Below are 19,508 nucleotides of genomic sequence, written 5' to 3'. Positions count from 1 at the left end.
TTCCCAACCCAGGGATTCAACCCAGGTCTCCTGCATTGGCAGGTGGATTCTTTATCATCTGAGCCACCCGAGAAGCCCTTGTACTGTTTTAGCCTCATATGAAGTGTTTAGTTTCAAATTTAATTTGCTGTGTTTTTAACAATGTCATAAATAATACTTTTAAAACTTTTAGGGGAATACTGAGTATACAAAGATTCAGATTTTCTAATTAGATTCATTAAAACTAGAAATCTCTGTCTCCTCTCAAAGTTTATACTGATGTAAAGAACTGAAGCACCCAACAGGATAAGAGAAGTGAAGGATCTGGAGAATAATGAAAGTACTTTCTTGCATTACTTAAATGTTCTTTGACCCAGAATAGATGAGTTCTCTAGATGAAGCATGTGAGTTATTGTACCAAAGTTGGCAAATATTATGCTACCAAAAAATCTGTTTTATATGCCAGAAAATTGCACAGCTCTAATAGGGAAGAATAAATCTGACTCCATGTTTCTTTAACTTTTGTGTTCTGCTGTTTTTTGCTACAAGTTAATCACTAGCCCAAAGGAACATTGACTATAGTTTAAAGAATACACAGTGGTCCGTCTCCAGGGACCCTCCTTTCCATGCCTGAACAATACCTTTGTTAAGCTCACAAGAAATGTTTTGATCCAGCCTAACTAAATAGCCTTTTGATGAAAGTGGAGGAGAGTGAAAAAGTTGGCTTAAAGCTCAATATTCAGAAAGCTAAGATCATGGCATCCAGTCCCATCACTTCATGGCAAATAGATGAGGAAAAAGCGGGAACAGTGGCTGACTTAATTATTTGGGGCCCCAAAATCACTGCAGATGGTGATTGCAGCCATGAAATTAAAAACGCTTACTCCTTGGAAGGAAAGTTATGACCAACCTAGACAGCATATTCAAAAGCAGAGACATTACTTTGCCAACAAAGATCCATCTAGTCAAGGCTATGGTTTTTCCAGTGGTCATGTATGGATGTGAGTGCTGGACTATAAAGAAAGCTGAGCACAGAAAAATTAATGCTTTTGAACTATGGTGTTGGAAAAGACTCTTGAGAGTCCCTTGGACTGCAAGGAGATCCAACCAGCCCATCCTAAAGGAGATCAGTTCCTGGGTGTTCATTGGAACGACTGATGTTGAAGCTGAAACTCCAATACTTTGGTCACCTGATATGAAGAGCTGACTCACTGGAAAAGACCCTGATGCTGGGAAAGATTGAGGGCAGGAGAGAAGGGGATGACAGAGGATGAGATGGTTGGATGGCACCACCAACTTAATGGATATAGGTTTAGGTAGACTCCGAGAGTTGATGATGGACAGGGAGGCCTGGTGTGCTGTGGTTCATGGGATCACAAACAGTTGGACAAAACTGAGTGAACTTAACTGAACTGCAGAATAGAAGAAATGAACACAAACCATATACAGTCTTTCCAAAACCAGGAAATACGTGCAAAAAAATTTGGCCTTTTTAGTTTACCTCCTCCTCACTTCCCCTGTTTTTTCCATAAAAAGAATAAAAAAACAAACAAAAAAAACTAGTACCCAGATCCCAGCAAGATGGTTCTTAGGGACACTAATTCACCATCTTCTTGGTCTTAAGGCTTTCTGAATAAAGTCACTATTTCTTGCCCCAACAACTTGTCCCTTAATTTATTGGCCTGTCATGTGGTGAGCAGTATGAACTTGGACTCCTTAATGTAGCTTCTGTGACTGTGGAGCCATGCACTATAAATACAATAGTTTCAGGGATTACCTATAATAATAACCCTTAACTCAGATTCCTGGAAAATTTCAATGGTCTTTTTACCCATTCTTACCTCTCATGTCATCAAGAGGGGATTAGACCTTGAAGACTTAAATACAAGATATGACGCCACTGTAGCATTGTTTTCTTAGGCCAGTCACCAAGACCACAGACATAAAAGCAAAAATAAATGGGACCTAGCCAGACTTAACATGGAGAAGGTGATGGCAACCCACTCCAGTACTCTTGCTTGGAAAATCCCATGGACGGAGGAGCCTGGTGGGCTGCAGTCCATGGGGTCACTAAGAGTCAGACACGATTGAGCGACTTCACTCTCACTTTTCACTTTCCTGCATTGAGAAGGAAATGGCAAACCAATCCAGTGTTCTTGCCTGGAGAATCCCAGGGATGGGGGAGCCTCGTGGGCTGCCATCTATTGGGGTCACACAGAGTCAGACATGACTGAAGTGACTTAGTAGCAGCCAGACTTAACAACTTTTGCAGGGCAAAAAATGTCATGAAATGAAGTGAAGTGAAAGTCGCTTAGTCCAACTCTTTGTGTCCAAATCTTTGTGGACCCCATGGACTATACAGTCGATGGAATTCTCCCAGCCAGAATACTGGAGTGGGTAGCCTTTCCCTTCTTCAGGGGATCCTTTCAACCCAGGAATCAAACTCAGTTCTCCCACATTACAGGTGGATTCTTTACCAGCTGAGCCACAAGGGAAGCCCAAAGAACATTATAAACAAACTGAAAAAAGAAAAAAGCTATGAGCTGGAGAAAATATTTGCAAGTGATGTGACTGAAAGGGCTTTTATTTCAAAATAAACAAATAGGTCATACAATTTAATAACAGGAAAGGAAAAACCTAATCCAAAAAAAACACAGAAGACCTAAATTGACATTTTTCAAAAACATATAGATGGTCAACAGGCACATGATAAGATGGTCAGCATCACTAATTATTCAGTTCAGTTCAGTTCAGTCGTTCAGTCGTGTCCAACTCTTTGCAACCCCATGAATCGCAGCACGCCAGGCCTCCCTGTCTATCACCAACTCCCGGAGTTCACTCAGACTCACGTCCATCGAATCAGTGATGCCATCCAGCCATCTCATCCTCTGTCGTCCCCTTCTCCTCCTGCCCCAATCCCTCCCAGCATCAGAGTCTTTTCCAATGAGTCAACTCTTCACTAATTATTAGACAAATGCAAATAAAAAACTACAATCAGGTATCACCTAATGTGGTCAGATGGCCACCATCAAAGAGTCTATAAATAATAAACGGTAGAGAATATGAGGAGGAGAAAGGAAACCCTCCTACACTGCTGGTGGGAATGCAGATTGGTGCTGCTACTTGGAAAATCCTATCAAAGGTCCTTAAAAACCTAAAAATAGAATTGCTGTATAATCCATCATCCCACTTCTAGGCATATATCTGAAAAAAATGAAAGCCCCAATTTGAAATGGGATACATGTACCCCAGTGCTCACAGCAATACTATTTACAATAGCCAAGACATGGAAGCAAAATTAAGTGTCAATCAAAAGATGTGGAATATATAGTACATTATTTATACACGCACACACACACGATAGAATACTGCTGCTTCTGCTGCTAAGTCGCTTCAGTCCGTGTCCGATTCTGTGTGACCCCATAGATGGCAGCCCACCAGGCTCCCCCAACCCTGGATTCTTCAGGCAAGAACTACTCAGTCATAAAAAGAATGAAATAATGCTATTTGAAGCAACATGGATAGCCCTAGAAGTTATCATACTAAATGAAGTAAGTCAGACAAAGACAAATAATATATGATATCACTTATATGTTGATTCTAAAACACAGTACAAATGAACTTATTTACAAAAAGAAACAGACTCACAACAGAAAACAAACTTCCGGTTACCAAGGGGAAGAGGACAGTAGGAGTAAATTGGCAGTATCGGTTTAACAGATGCCCTCTATCATGCATAAAACAAAAGACTAGATATAGTGTATAGCAGAAAGAACTATATTAATATCTTGTAATAAACTCTAGTGAAAAAGAATTTTCAAATGAATAGAATATATATATATATTTATATGTATCACCAAGTCACTTTGCTATACATGTGAAATTAATATCATACTGTAAATCAACTGAACTTCAATAAAAAATAAGAGAGGAGAGTGGACAAATGAGTATCTCATCATTCTTCACAGAGGAAATCTGAAATTTCTGGCCAACCATTCTACTCCATTCTCTTGCATACACCAAAAGAGCTTAGGACAAAAGTCATCACAAAACATGACAAGAGAGAATATAGTAATTCCCACATACCTGAACCAGGATTCAAATTCTAGAAAGCTTGGCAATGATGCTAACAAGGCTGTCTTGAAAGGTTAACAACATGGCTAACAAAATTGAAGGCACAGTGATTGCTATACGTTTGTTGAGGAAAAATCCCTATCATCAAAAAATTAACCATTTTAATGCCAAAGAATATTCAACTACTGCACAACTGCACTCATTTCACACACTAGCAAAGTAATACTAAAAATTCTCCAAGCCAGGCTTCAAAAGTACGTGAACCATGAACTTCCAGATGTTCAAGCTGGATTTAGAAAAAACAAAGGAACCAGAGATCAATTGCCAACATCTGTTGGCTCATCACAAAAGCAAGAGAATTCCAGAAAAAACATCTATTTCTGCTTTACTGACTATATCAAAGCCTTGACTGTGTGGGGTCACGACAAACTGTGGAAAATTCTTACAAGAAATGGGAATACTATACCACATTACCTGCCACCTGAAAAATCTGTAAGCAGGTAATGAGCAACGTTAGAACCAAACATGGAACAACAGACTGGTTCCAATTGGGAAAGGAGTAGTTAAGGCTGTATATTGTTACCCCCTGCTTATATAACTTACATGTAGAGTACATTATATGAAATGTGGGGCCAGATGAAGCACAAGCTGGAATAAGATTTCCAGGAAGAATATCAATACCCTCAGATATGCAGTGACACCACCCTTATGCAGAAAGTGAAGAAGAACTAAAGAGTCTTTTGATGAAGTGAAGAGGAGCATGAAATAGCTGGCTTAAAAATCTAACATTAAAAAAACTAAGATCATGGCATCTGGTCCCATCATTCATGGCAAAAAATGGGGAAGCTATGGAAACAGTGACAGACCTCATTTTTTTGGGGCTCCAAAAATCACTGCAGATGGTGACTACAGCCACAAAATTAAAGATGTTTGGTCCTTGGAGGAAAAGCTATAACAAACCTAGATAGCATATTAAAAACCAGAGACATTTCTTTGCCAGGCAAAGGTTTGTCTAGTCAAAACTATGGTTTTTTTCCAGTTGTCATGTATGGATGTGAGAGTTGGACCATAAAGAAAGCTGAGTGCTGAAGAACTGATGCTTTTGAACTGGTGTTGGAGAAGACTCTTGAGAGTCCCTTGGACTGCAAGGAGATTCAACCAGTCCATCCTAAAGTAAATCAGTCCTGAATATTCTTTGGAAGGACTGATGTTGAAGCTGAAACTCCAATAATTAGGCCACCTGATGCGAAGAACTGACTCATTAGAAAAGATCCTCTGATGCTGGGAAAGATTGAAGGCAGGAGGAGAAGGGGACGACAGAGGATGAGATGGTTGGATGGTAACACTGACTTATGGACATGAGTTTGAGTAGACTCCCGGTGTTGGTGATGGACAGGGAGGCCTGGCGTGCTGCAGTCCATGGGTTTGCAGAGTTGGACACGACTGAGTGACTGAACTGAATGTTTTAAGGATTGTGTAAATACCAATGCTCTGCTGAAGTTTATTTTATACACTCTCAATTATTAAAAATAAAACATCTCAATTGTTATAAATAATAAAATATCGATATGGATTATGACTAATGAACAAACACCACTATCTAGAAGTCTTTTTCACAAAGAGAACAGAAGAAGGTTGCTTTCTGGTTTGTTTTTGCTAGGCATCTATCACATGCAAGAATATGGTATTATTTGTAACTTTTTAAAACTCATAGTCTGCTTTAAAATGCACATTTAAGTCCGAATGTTGTGATTTTCTGAGATTCCTAGGTAAATGTATTTGGGGACCATAACACACATAGCTCCTTCCTCTCCTTGCCTTATGTGATTGGCTTTGTAATTCCATTTGTTTTTCTCTCATCTTCTAGACCTATTTTTCTCTTCCCTCACTTCTTTTCCTCCTTCCTATCTATTGAAAAAAGAGTGTCTGCTTCTGAAATGTCCATATCTATTTATAACACTGATTAGAGTGTACTAAAATTTGAATAAGCAAGAGATATTACATATACCACCTATGCCACTCTACCCTCAATTTCCTCATACTGAAATGGGAAGGAAGAGTTGAATATTCCTGAAATTCTCTGTAGCTTAAATACCCTGAAAGTTTAGTAGTTTTCTTTCCCTTATTAAGTGCTAATGTTTTAATATTGGGACTGCAATGAAAGTGATGGTATTTGATAAATTTTTTCAGCAAATGGATACATAGAAATATTTTCAATGGCAAGCCATTTAAAGGAAAATATATGAATTTATAAATAATGGGATATGTTGAACCAATATGGGGGAAAATCTAACTTGATAATTTATCTGTAAATTAATGTCCAGTAATTGTATGCTCTTATTCTGACTTTCAGATTCCTCTAGATTTCATTTCTGGCTGTGTTGGGTCTTTGTCACTGAGTGCAGGCTTTTCTCTAGTTGCGGTGAGTGGGGGTTACTATCGTGTGGCAGGGCATGGGCTCTAGGGCACAGGCTCAGGAGTTGTGGCACATGGGCTTAGTTGCCCCATGGCATGTGGCAATCTTCCTGCCCGGGGACTGAACCCGTGTTCCCTGCATTGGCAGGTGGATCCTATCCACTGTACCACCACAAAGTCCCAAATTAATCCAGACTTAATGGAATATTTTTATAAAACATATTTTTGGTTAAGAAGTGGGACATATTTTATCAACATTATTTCACTATACAAATAACTTATTTTATTGAACTTCATAATACACTGATTATCTGAGTTAGCATTGTCTTAATTGCTTCAGAGACAATTTCTCATTTTAATTATTATAATGACTCAGTAAGATACAGACTTTTTCATACACTGAACTTTAAATTCATCCTAAAGTTTACCTCATTCGTAGCTCTAAAGGGAATGACATCTTGGTAACTCTGGTTATGAATGATGCATTGAAAATTCATCTTACTCTCATAAAAACAACCCAGGTATATGCACTCTGAATAATGAAAGTAAATGCCTTCTGCAGTTAAAGAGAAAAATATGTCCCAACATAATTATGAAACATAATAATCTAGCAGCTATAGAATAGCCCATACCCAAAGACACAAACCCTGGCTGAAAAAATTATGACTATCTTTATCTATATACACACACTATGCAATTGATCCAATGAATAAATATTTCAACTTGTTTTTGTGCACAGGTAAAAATAGAAGTTCAAACTATGGAAATTAAAACCCTGTTTTCCCTCCAGAGTAAATTATTCTCTATGTAACACTACATTTCATGAATTTTTTTCCTTTGCAATGCTGGCATTGATTCATACTTCTGTTAGGCAGATGTATATGTAATGTAGTTTAAAAAAACATTAGTGTCAGAGTGGTTGCTTCTGTGCCCTGGAGCAATATGACAATCACATGGCCAAATAAGCTAAACAAATGAAAAATGTAAAATCCTGAATATGAGCATAAGTGATTTTAGAAGAGATTTTAATGTATCATAGTGAAGTACACAAGATTGCAATATAGTAAGTTTTTAACACATAAAGAATGATTATATTAATTAAAATAAAGCCCTTCCTATGCATTCTATATATCATGCCATTACAATTGGGAAAAAAGCCTCTTCAAGGTCACAACTAGCCTGTAATACATTTTTGTTAAGTTTGTTGAAGTATTTACCATTGTTCTGATTTTCCAAGCAAGGAAAAACTTCATTAGAGAAAGGCAATTAATTTTAAAAAGCTTTGAATGCAACTAATGAGGCTACAGGATTCATTACCAGTGAAGGTCACAGAGCTACATAGAGTCCTGAATTTATCTTTATCTCCAGTTTGTAGACTGATTGACAGAGTTGAGCATTAGGAATTCTATCACACAGCAACCAAAAGTCTATCACATAGCAACCATAAGCTACCACCCAGCAATAGGACCACAGCAAGGCAATCTAATCAGAACAACATCAAAGTGGATTCTATGGACCATGTACATGATGAAAAGTGAAAGTTTCTCAGTTGTGTCGGACTCTTTGCTACCTCCTGGGTTATACAGTCCATGGAATTCTCCAGGCCAGAATACTGGAGAGGATAGCCAGTTCCCTTTTCTGGGGATCTTCCCAATCCAGAGATCCAATCCAGGTCTTTTGCATTAAGGCGGATTCTTTACCAGCTGACCACCAGGGAAGCCCAGAATACTGGAGTGGGTAGGCCTATCCCTTCTCCAAAAGATCTTCCTGACCCAGGAATCGAACCTGGGTCTCCTGCATTGCAGGGGGATTTTTTACCAGCTAAGCTACCAGGGAATCCCCATGTATATCATATTAAGTTCCAATTTCTTTCTCAAATGATTTAACTCTAATTTGTAAAATGTTTACTTAAATATTGAAAGTGCCCAATTCTTCTTATGAGAAACCCACATCTTCTATCTTAGTTAACAGTTTTATGCTCTTTTAAAAATCCTCTGGGAATAAAATATTTTACTTAGTATTGAAAGTGCCCTATGCTTCTTAACATAAGAAGTGGTGGTGGTGGTTTAGTCGCTAAGTAGTATCTGACTCTTTGCAACCCTCTGGACTGTAGCCCACCAGGCTCCTCTGTCCATGGGATTCTCCAGGCAAGAATACTGGAGTGGGTTGCCATTTCCTTCTCCAGGGGATCTTCCCGACCTAGGGAATCGAACCCAGGTCTCCTGCCTTGCAGGCAGGTTCTTTACCAATGGAGCTACAATACATGTCTTCTATCTCAGTTAACACTTTTTACTCTTTTAAAAATCCACTGGGAATAAAATATTTTACTTAATGAATCAACAAAGTACCAAAAGCAACTTATGATTATGGTATTGACAGAAAGTGCCATATAGAAATCAATGAAAAGTACCATGTAAACTATCTTTCGGGGGCTGTGCTGGTATTGAAAAGTATTTGCTAAACATATTTTGATAGTCATTTATTTGTTCCTTGTTATTAATGTCTATGTTCATTTACTTATCTCCCATTCATTTTTGAACAGTTATAACAGTAAACATTATATAAGATTGTAGGAATAAGAAAATAATATAAAATGGGCCCTCCCTAAAGAGTATAGACTTCACTGAAGAGAGTAAGGTTCACATTCCAAGTAAAATAAGTGTCATTAGCGCTGCTATCAAAAAAGACTTCCAGAGAACAATGAACACTTGATCAATGTAACTCACCTTCATAAGAATGTATTTTTTTAAAATCTACTATTCTAGAGGCATCAGCAGCTTTAAAGCTCCCCAGGTGATTCCAAGCATGGCCAGGAGAGGGATCAGGCTGGTTGACATTTGTGGACAAGCTGAGCTGTGGCATGAGCCTCCCTCAGAGAAAGCAGGGATAAATTGTCACCATCTTGGCAGATCCCCGGAAAAGCAATGAAAAGGAGCCACCTGCACTAGGATGTCTTGGGCAGTGTGGGGACAAAACCTGACTCCCTTACCTTCATGCTGGTCCTGGCCTCCCTGCTTGTGTTTTCTTAGGAGTAGATGCTTTCTTTCAGGGTTTGATTTCACTGCCACTTGCTCCCAAAATCCCCTACTTGGGAGGAGAGTGGGGAGCTGAGACACACGTACTCAGAGGGCTTTTCAGTCACCCTGAGTTCATTCATTCAACAAATACACACGGCAGCTCTTGGAGGGCACAGGGAGTTGTGTCTGTTTTGTATTTCCTGCATAGAGTGAAATAAAGTGTTGCCAATATCGACAGCTTCCTGAGGGCATCTGCTGTCTCTACTCCAGACGTAAGCAGCAAACGGAACTTGATGACTGTCATTTCTATATGGACCCTTATGTTTATATGATCTCGCTGTGTCTGGCTCTGTAAACTTTGGTGATGTACCTCCTTGTGACCCTGCCATCTGGCTGTGGCTGCCCTTCACCTCAACCATAAGTTTGTGAGGCTCCCATTGTTGACATCTGGGTCCTGCCTCATGCATCTTCCCTGCTGTTTGGACTGAACAGTATTAGGGCAGCACAAGGAACTGATCCGCCTCTCTTCTAAACCCAGTCCGTGAGTGTCTCACTGGATCCTGAGAGTAACCCTGCAAGCCTGGCCCTGAAGGGTGGAGTCAAAGGTATCAGGAAACAGAGAGTTCTTAGCCAGCAGTATTATGCTTACCTGTATCAGGTGTCTTAGGGAACAAATTTAGTATATTAAGATCACCAGTATCTGTTGTTTTCCAGAATGGAAATTGCCCTATTCCAGGAGAGCGAATCCCAGACGTGGCTGCATGGTCCATGGGCTTCTCTGTGAAAGAAGACCTTTCTTGGCCGGGCCTTACAGTAGGTAACCTGTGCCACCATCTTCAGGCTACTGTTATGGTGATGGTGAGAAGGAGTGGACAAGCTTGCTCTACCCCAGGCAGTGTCATTTCATACCCTTTGGAGAATGCAGTTCCTTTTAGTCTTGACAGCATGGCAAATTCCATTCACTCTTTATTTTTGAAGAAACTCCAGTGGTTTTTGCTGTTGGCTCCCAGTGAGGAAAGAGTGTACATGATGGGGAAAGCAAACTCGGTTTTCAAAGATCTCTCAGTAATGCTCAGACAGCTCCACAATCAACTGTTTCAAGAAACCTCTGCTCTCACTTCATTTCCCCTCAATTCTCTGAGTATGAACAATGAAGTTGATCTCCTTTTTCTTTCTGAACTGCAAGTGCTGCATAATATTTCAAGTTTGTTGTCCCGACATAAGCATCTAGCCAAGGATCATTCTCCTGATTTATACTCACTGGAGTTGCCAGGTCTGGAAGAAATTGGTAAAAATTATGGGGAAGACTGAACAATTTAGAGATGCCTCTAAGATCCTTGCTGATGCTCTGCAAAAGTATGCAGATGTCATGTACAATCTCTATGGTGGGAACACAGTGGTAGAGTTGGTGACTGTCAGATCATTTGACATATCCCTTATGAGGAAGACAAAGACTATCCTTGAGACAAAACAAGTAAAGGACCCCTTAACTCCCTATAATCTTGCCTATAAATATAATTTTGAATATCCAGTGGTTTTCAGCCTCGTACTTTGGATAATGATCGGCTTGGCCTTGACTCTGATTGTCACCTTTACAATATGTGGAACATGGATCCTGAAAATGATAGCATCATTTATAGGATGACAAACCTATTTGTCATTTGAATGGATTGAACTTTCCTTATGCCAAACTTAGAAAAAAAGAAGGTTTAGAATTGACTGTTTCATTAAAATAAATCTTTTAGTGTAGTTTAAACTAGATTGCTGCTGCTAAGTTGCTTCAGTCATGTCCGACTCTGTGCGACCCCATAGACGGCAGCCCACCAGGTTCCGCCGTCCCTGGGATTCTCCAGGCAAGAACACTGGAGTGGGTTGCCATTTCCTTCTCCAATGCATGAAAGTGAAACATGAAAGTAAAGTCGCTCAGTTGTGTCCGACTCTAGCGACCCCATGGGCTACCAGGCTCCTCCGTCCATGGGATTTTGCAGGCAAGAGTAGTGGATTGGAGTGCCATTGCCTTCTCCTTAAACTAGATAGTACACTTTAAATTTAATAAAAAATCAAATTTTGTTCTCTTTTGTGTGTGCCTGTTCTTTTAGAGTGAATTATATAGTATTGATGTGAGGTGACTTTTGTGATATAGATTCCATAATATGCTCAAATATGATGATATAACCATTTAATATAGTTTCATTCCATTTACTATTTAAAATATGCACTGTAATAAATAACATTTAGAATAGTTTGTGTTATTCATTTTGGCAAAATGTGCTGAATTTGAAATGTTTAACTTCCTTACACAGGACAGGTTAAAAGTGATATTTGGGCTGTTATATACTATGAACCATTTCTAAATGTCTTAATGTAAATATCTCTGAAACAGGAAAAGGTTTTTAACTTTGAGCAGCTATTAACTATGAATGTGCTTACACAGTCACTCAGATCTGGAATTGCATCTGATTGAGAGATAATAGCTATTATTTTAATCTCTTCTGAAAGTTTGGTGATCTGAATGGTCAAGTGTGGATACTGAACATACTACATTGATATAAGAAGGAATTAGCTTTGTGGAGTTATAGACACTTGTAATCACATACACAAAAACATTTGGGGGACATCCTGGGGCATGATTGCAGTCATTTTCTCCCTTGTGTAAGTTACTCTGGTTTACGGTACAAAATCATTCTATAGAAAGTTAAGTGTAAGTAGATACTCCCTACTTTATGTAAAAATGGACCAATGTCTATAAAGAGTGACAAATAAAGTTAACAATGATTTTTTAAAAAATCTTCTATTCTTGTATAGGCGTGTTCTGTTGGAACACTGCTCTATTCTGACCAACTGGGCTTTACCTGAACTTGAAAATCTATAAACTGTGTGTGTGTGTGTGTGTGCATATGTTTATATTCATATTTAATACTAAGCTGTCCACATTTTAAAATATGACATTTAGAAGTTATAAAATATAGGAAGACTAGTTTAAAGCCTACTGAATTATACTGACAATCTATTATGAGTCTCTGAATTACATCATCAGTATTACTGACAGCAAAGGAGGTGATATATACAATTGTGTAAAGAGAAGAGTAGTCAGAACTTGTGGCTTATTGTGTATTAACAGTTGAAGGAGAAAAAGATCTCTAGCTTAGATAAATAGATTCTATCCTTTGAAATAAGGGAAACAGATTTGAGGAGAATTGATATGAGGAAGAATCAAGTAAGAAATATATGGGCATGTTGATTTTTATATGCCTGGATAATTTCTAACAGAAGAATTTCAAGGAGTCTAATAGGTAAATGAGAATGGAACTCACATAAAGCTATTTGGTCAGCATTTCCATCTTTAACCACAGGGAGTGAAACATTTAGTTTTGTGAGTTTCAAATAATAAATCTGTAATTATATATTTTTTGTTTCCATGAATATCTGACCTATTCAAAGCAGCTAAAAAGAAAACCTAAAATTTTATTACTTAAAATCAATAAATTCAATGTAAAAGAAATTTAAGTAAACTCTCAAATATTTTTCAACTCATATTATTTATAATTATGAAATTATTAAAGCTTAAAATTGTAATAAGAATTATGAGCACTATGTCTTAAAATATGGTCTGAAGAAACACATGTAAAGATGCTCAACATCACTCATTATTAGAAAAATGCAAATACTACAATGAAGTATCACCTCACAGCAGTCAGAACAGCCATCATAAAAAATCTACAAACAACTCTTACACTGTTAGAAAGAATGTAAATTTATATAACCACTATAGAGAATGGAATGGAGAGTCCTTAAAAAAACTATGAATAAAACTACCATATGACCCAGCGATCCCACTATTGGGCATATACTCTGAGAAAACCATAATTCAAAAGACACATGTACCCCAATGTTCATTGCAACACTATTTACACTAGCTATGACACAAAAGCAACCAAGAAGTCCATCATAGATGAATGGATAAAGAATTGTGGTACATTTATATAATATTTAGTTCAGTTCAGTTCAGTCACTCAGTCTTGTCTGACTCTTTGTGACCCCATGAATTGCAGCACGCCAGGCCTCCCTGTTCATCACCAACTCCCGGAGTTCACCCAAACTCATTTCCATCAAGTTGGTGATGCCATCCAGCCATCTCATCCTGTGTTGTCCCCTTCTCCTCCTGCCCCCAATCCCTCCCAGCATTAGAGTCTTTTCCAATGAGTCAACTCTTCGCATGAGGTGGCCTATGTATTGGAGTTTCAGCTTTAGCATCAGTCCTTCCAAAGAACACCCAGAACTGATCTCCTTTAGAATGGACAGATTGGATCTCCTTGCAATCCAAGGGACTCTCAAGAGTCTTCTCCAATACTACAATTCAAAAGTATCAATTTTTCAGCACTCAGCCTTCTTCACAGTCCAACTTTCACATCCATACATGACCACAGGAAAAACCATAGCCTTGACTAGACAAACCTTTGTTGGCAAAGTAATGTCTCTGGTTATTAATATGCTGTCTAGGTTGGTCATAACTTTCCTTCTAAGGAGTAAGCTACTTTTAATTTTATGGCTGCAATTACCATCTGCAGTGATTTTGGAGCCCAAGAAAATAAAGTCTGACACTGTTTGCACTGTTTCCCCATCTATTTCCCATGAAGTGATGGGACCAGATGCCATGATCTCAGTTTTCTCAATGTTGAGCTTTAAGCCAACTTTTTCACTCTCCTCTTTCACTTTCATCAAGAGGTTTTTTAGTTCCTCTTCATTTTCTGCCATAAGGGTGGTGTCGTCTGCATATCTGAGGTTATTTGTATTTCTCCCGGCAATCTTGATTCCAGCTTGTGCTTCTTCCAGCCCAGTGTTTCTCATGATGTACTCTGCATATAAGTTAAATAAGCAGGGTGACAATATAAACCCTTGATGTACTCCTTTTCCTATTTGGAACCAGTCTGTTGTTTCATGTCCAGTTATAACTGTTGCTTCTTGACCTGCATATAGGTTTCTCAAGATGCAGGTCAGGTGGTCTGGTATGCCCATCTCTTTCAGTATTTTCCACAGTTTATTGTGATCCACACAGTCAAAGGCTTTGGCATAGTCAATAAAGCAGAAATAGATGTTTTTCTGGAACTCTCTTGCTTTTTCCATGATCCAGTGGATGTTGGCAATTTGATCTCTGGTTCCTCTGCCTTTTCTAAAACCAGCTTGAACATCTGGATATTACTCAACCATAAAAAGGAATGAATTTGAGTCAGTTCTAGTGAATTGATAAATCAAAAGCCTGTTATACAGAATGAAGTAAGTCAGAAAGAAAAAGAAATATATCAACACATGTACATGGCCTGAAGAAGAAAATATTTAATGTATGACAATCAGAGAGTTGAACTTCCCTAGCTATCAAGTGGTTAAGACGCCACACTTCCACTGCAGAGAATCCAGGTTTGATCCCTGGTTAGGAAACTAAGATCCCACATGACACAGAGAGGCCAAAAACAAACAATCAAAGAGAGGAACAATAATTAAGGTAGAGTATCAGTAGGGGAGAAGATAAAGAGAAAATTCAAGAAATAATTAGTCAGTGGGGTCAAGTGCTTTTACTGGTTAAGTTAAAGCAGTAGAAAAATTCAGTGCATATTTAATACCAACAAAGAAACTAATTTTATTCGAATGCTTCAAGTAAAAACCAAATTCTTAAATGTTTAGGGTATAATGAAAGTGAAAAAGTGAACACAGAGATGGTCATTTATATTGTAGACAAACTGAAACTGTTAGTCAGATCTGACTCTGTGACCCCATGGACTGTAGCCTGCCAGGTACCTCTGTCCTTGGGATTCTCCAAGCAAAAATACTGGACTAGGTTGCCATTTCCTTCTCCAGGGGATCTTCCAGAGGCAGGGATCAAACCCGGGTGTCCCACAATGACGGCAGATTCTTTACCATATTGTAGAGAAACTGATTGAAAAGGGAAGGATGTAGGGAAATAGAAAAGTTTATGGTCAAGAAACTTGTTACATTTTTAGTTTTAAGTCAGCTTCAAACACTGACAAGCTTTTCAGCTGTTAACACAGATTTTCCAGCTGTTAACACAGAATCCAGTGAAGAAGGAGGGACTGCATATATAGGAGAGAAGAGAAAAAATATTTGAACAAAATCCTGGAATAAACAGAAGTGATCAAATCAGGATAAGAGATAAAGAATGGAGCCTTGAAAGATTACAGGAGAAAGGATGACATATTTATAAGTACAGAAGCAAAATTTTAAAATATTTCCTTGGGGAATTACCTTTCAAAGCCTTTTTTTTTTTTTTTTTTTTCATTTTCTATTTGTGTATTGGACATGACATAGAAATAAGTATCATCCAAGTTCAAACTCTACCTACTACTTACTAGCTGAGGGACCCTACCGCATATAAAACCTGTGAAAATTTGTTTCCTCATTTGAATGATTGAAACAATAATTTCTATCTTAAGTAGTCACTGTGATAACTAAATGAGATAATGTGGAAAAATTTAGAATGTGTAACAAAATGAAAGGAGATTAGCAAATGTTTGCTCTCCTTCTAGTAAGACACACAGTTACCAATGTGTTTTAATTTTTCAATGAACTGATCTTAGATTATTAAAGAAAATACTTGTAAAGACTTCCATTATAATGTGCATTTGTTTTTTTGCTACCATAAAATGTGTTTGAATATGAAAAACAAATTCTTTGCCCTTTTAGCAACTCTCCTAGATGAACGCAATGGAACAAGAAGTTACATAAGATAATAAATGTGTATTTAATTATTTATTTTTCAAAATTCAGTGCCTATGATGGATGGTACAATGCAAGAATACTCTCTAAATTATACTTAATATTAGAAGAAATTTTGCTATAGTAATCTTTTTCAAAAATAGCTAGTTACAGTTATCTAGTTCTCCTCACTGGAGAAGGCAGTGGCACCCCACTCCAGTACTCATGCCTGAAAAATCCCATAGGCAGAGGAGCCTGGTGGGCTGCAGTCCACGGGGTTGCTAAGAGTGGGACATGACTGAGCGACTTCACTTTGACTTTTCACTTTCATGCATTGGAAAAGGCAATGGCAACCCACTCCAGTGTTCTTGCCTGGAGAATCCCAGGGACAGAGAAGCCTGGTGGGCTGCTGTCTATGGGGTCACACAGAGTCGGACACGACTAAAGTGACGCAGCAGCAGCAGCAGCAGCAGTCTTCCTCACTTGTGTCTGTATTTTAGTCTTATTAAAACAAGACTTGATTTGAAGGAAGAAATGAAGAACCCCAGGGTTAGTAGAAGGAAAGAAATCTTAAAAATTAGAGCAGAAATAAATGCAAAAGAAACAAAAGAGACCATAGCAAAATCAACAAAACCAAAAGCTGGTTCTTTGAAAGGATAAATAAAATTGACAAACCATTAGCCAGACTCATCAAGAAACAAAGGGAGAAAAATCAAATCAACAAAATTAGAAACGAAAATGGAGAGATCACAACAGACAACACAGAAATACAAAGGATCATAAGAGACTACTATCAACAATTATATGCCAATAAAATGGACAACGTGGAAGAAATGGACAAATTCTTAGAAAAGTACAACTTTCCAAAATTGGACCAGGAAGAAATAGAAAATCTTAACAGACCCATCACAAGCATGGAAATTGAAACTGTAATCAAAAATCTTCCAGCAAACAAAAGCCCAGGTCCAAACGGCTTCACAGCTGAATTCTCCCAAAAATTTAGAGAAGAGCTCACACCTATCCTGCTCAAACTCTTCCAGAAAATTGCAGAGGAAGGTAAACATCCAAACTCATTCTATGAGGCCACCATCACCCTAATACCAAAACCTGACAAAGATGCCACAAAAAAAGAAAACTACAGGCCAATATCACTGATGAACATAGATGCAAAAATCCTTAACAAAATTCTAGCAATCAGAATCCAGCAACACATTAAAAAGATCATACACCATGATCAAGTGGGCTTTATCCCAGGGATGCAAGGATTCTTCAATATCCGCAAATCAATCAATGTAATACACCACATTAACAAATTGAAAAATAAAAACCATATGATTATCTCAATAGATGCAGAGAAAGCCTTTGACAAAATTCAACATCCATTTATGATAAAAACTCTCCAGAAAGCAGGAATAGAAGGAACATACCTCAACATAATAAAAGCTATATATGACAAACCCACAGCAAACATTATCCTCAATGGTGAAAAATTGAAAGCATTTCCTCTAAAGTCAGGAACAAGACAAGGGTGCCCACTTTCACCATTACTATTCAACATAGTTTTGGAAGTTTTGGCCACAGCAATCAGAGCAGAAAAAGAAATAAAAGGAATCCAAATTGGAAAAGAAGAAGTAAAACTCTCACTATTTGCAGATGACATGATCCTCTACATAGAAAACCCTAAAGACTCCACCAGAAAATTACTAGAACTAATCAATGACTATAGTAAAGTTGCAGGATATAAAATCAACACACAGAAATCCCTTGCATTCCTATACACTAATAATGAGAAAACAGAAAGAGAAATTAAGGAAACAATTCCATTCACCATTGCAACGGAAAGAATAAAATACTTAGGAATATATCTACCTAAAGAAACTAAAGACCTATATATAGAAAACTATAAAACACTGGTGAAAGAAATCAAAGAGGACACTAATAGATGGAGAAATATACCATGTTCATGGATTGGAAGAATCAATATAGTGAAAATGAGTATACTACCCAAAGCAATTTATAGATTCAATGCAATCCCTATCAAGCTACCAACAGTATTCTTCACAGAGCTAGAACAAATAATTTCACAATTTGTATGGAAATACAAAAAACCTCGAATAGCCAAAGCGATCTTGAGAAAGAAGAATGGAACTGGAGGAATCAACCTACTTGACTTCAGGCTCTACTACAAAGCCACAGTTATCAAGACAGTATGGTACTGGCACAAAGACAGAAATATAGATCAATGGAACAAAATAGAAAGCCCAGAGATAAATCCACGCACATATGGACACCTTATCTTTGACAAAGGAGGCAAGAATATACAATGGATTAAAGACAATCTCTTTAACAAGTGGTGCTGGGAAATCTGGTCAACCACTTGTAAAAGAATGAAACTGGACCACTTTCTAACACCATACACAAAAATAAACTCAAAATGGATTAAAGATCTAAACGTAAGACCAGAAACTATAAAGCTCCTAGAGGAGAACATAGGCAAAACACTCTCTGACATACATCAGAGCAGGATCCTCTATGACCCACCTCCCAGAATATTGGAAATAAAAGCAAAAATAAACAAATGGGACCTAATTAACCTTAAAAGCTTCTGCACATCAAAGGAAACTATTAGCAAGGTGAAAAGACAGCCTTCAGAATGGGAGAAAATAATAGCAAATGAAGCAACCGACAAACAACTAATCTCAAAAATATACAAGCAACTCCTACAGCTCAACTCCAGAAAAATAAACGACCCAATCAAAAAATGGGCCAAAAAACTAAATAGACATTTCTCCAAAGAAGACATACAGATGGCTAACAAACACATGAAAAGATGCTCAACATCACTCATTATCAGAGAAATGCAAATCAAAACCACTATGAGGTACCATTTCACACCAGTCAGAATGGCTGCGATCCAAAAGTCTACAAATAATAAATGCTGGAGAGGGTGTGGAGAAAAGGGAACCCTCTTACACTGTTGGTGGGAATGCAAGCTAGTACAGCCACTATGGAGAACAGTGTGGAGATTCCTTAAAAAACTGGAAATAGAACTGCCTTATGATCCAGCAATCCCACTGCTGGGCATACACACTGAGGAAACCAGAAGGGAAAGAGACACGTGTACCCCAATGTTCATCGCAGCACTGTTTATAATAGCCAGAACATGGAAGCAACCTAGATGTCCATCAGCAGATGAATGGATAAGAAAGCAGTGGTACATATACACAATGGAGTATTACTCAGCCATTAAAAAGAATACATTTGAATCAGTTCTAATGAGGTGGATGAAACTGGAGCCTATTATACAGAGTGAAG

General features: G+C 38.0%; 1 pseudogene; it reads left to right on the top strand.

The window, feature by feature from the left end:
• Positions 1–10,115: 10,115 nt before the first annotated feature.
• LOC113888563 lies at positions 10,116–11,150 on the top strand (annotated as a pseudogene).
• Positions 11,151–19,508: the final 8,358 nt, after the last annotated feature.

Source organism: Bos indicus x Bos taurus, unplaced genomic scaffold (assembly GCF_003369695.1).
Source record: "Bos indicus x Bos taurus breed Angus x Brahman F1 hybrid unplaced genomic scaffold, Bos_hybrid_MaternalHap_v2.0 tig00000029_arrow_arrow_obj, whole genome shotgun sequence".
In the NCBI taxonomy this organism is placed as follows: domain Eukaryota; kingdom Metazoa; phylum Chordata; class Mammalia; order Artiodactyla; family Bovidae; genus Bos; species Bos indicus x Bos taurus.
The sequence above is the reverse complement of the archived record's forward strand: the minus strand, read 5'-3'. Positions and strand labels throughout refer to the sequence as shown.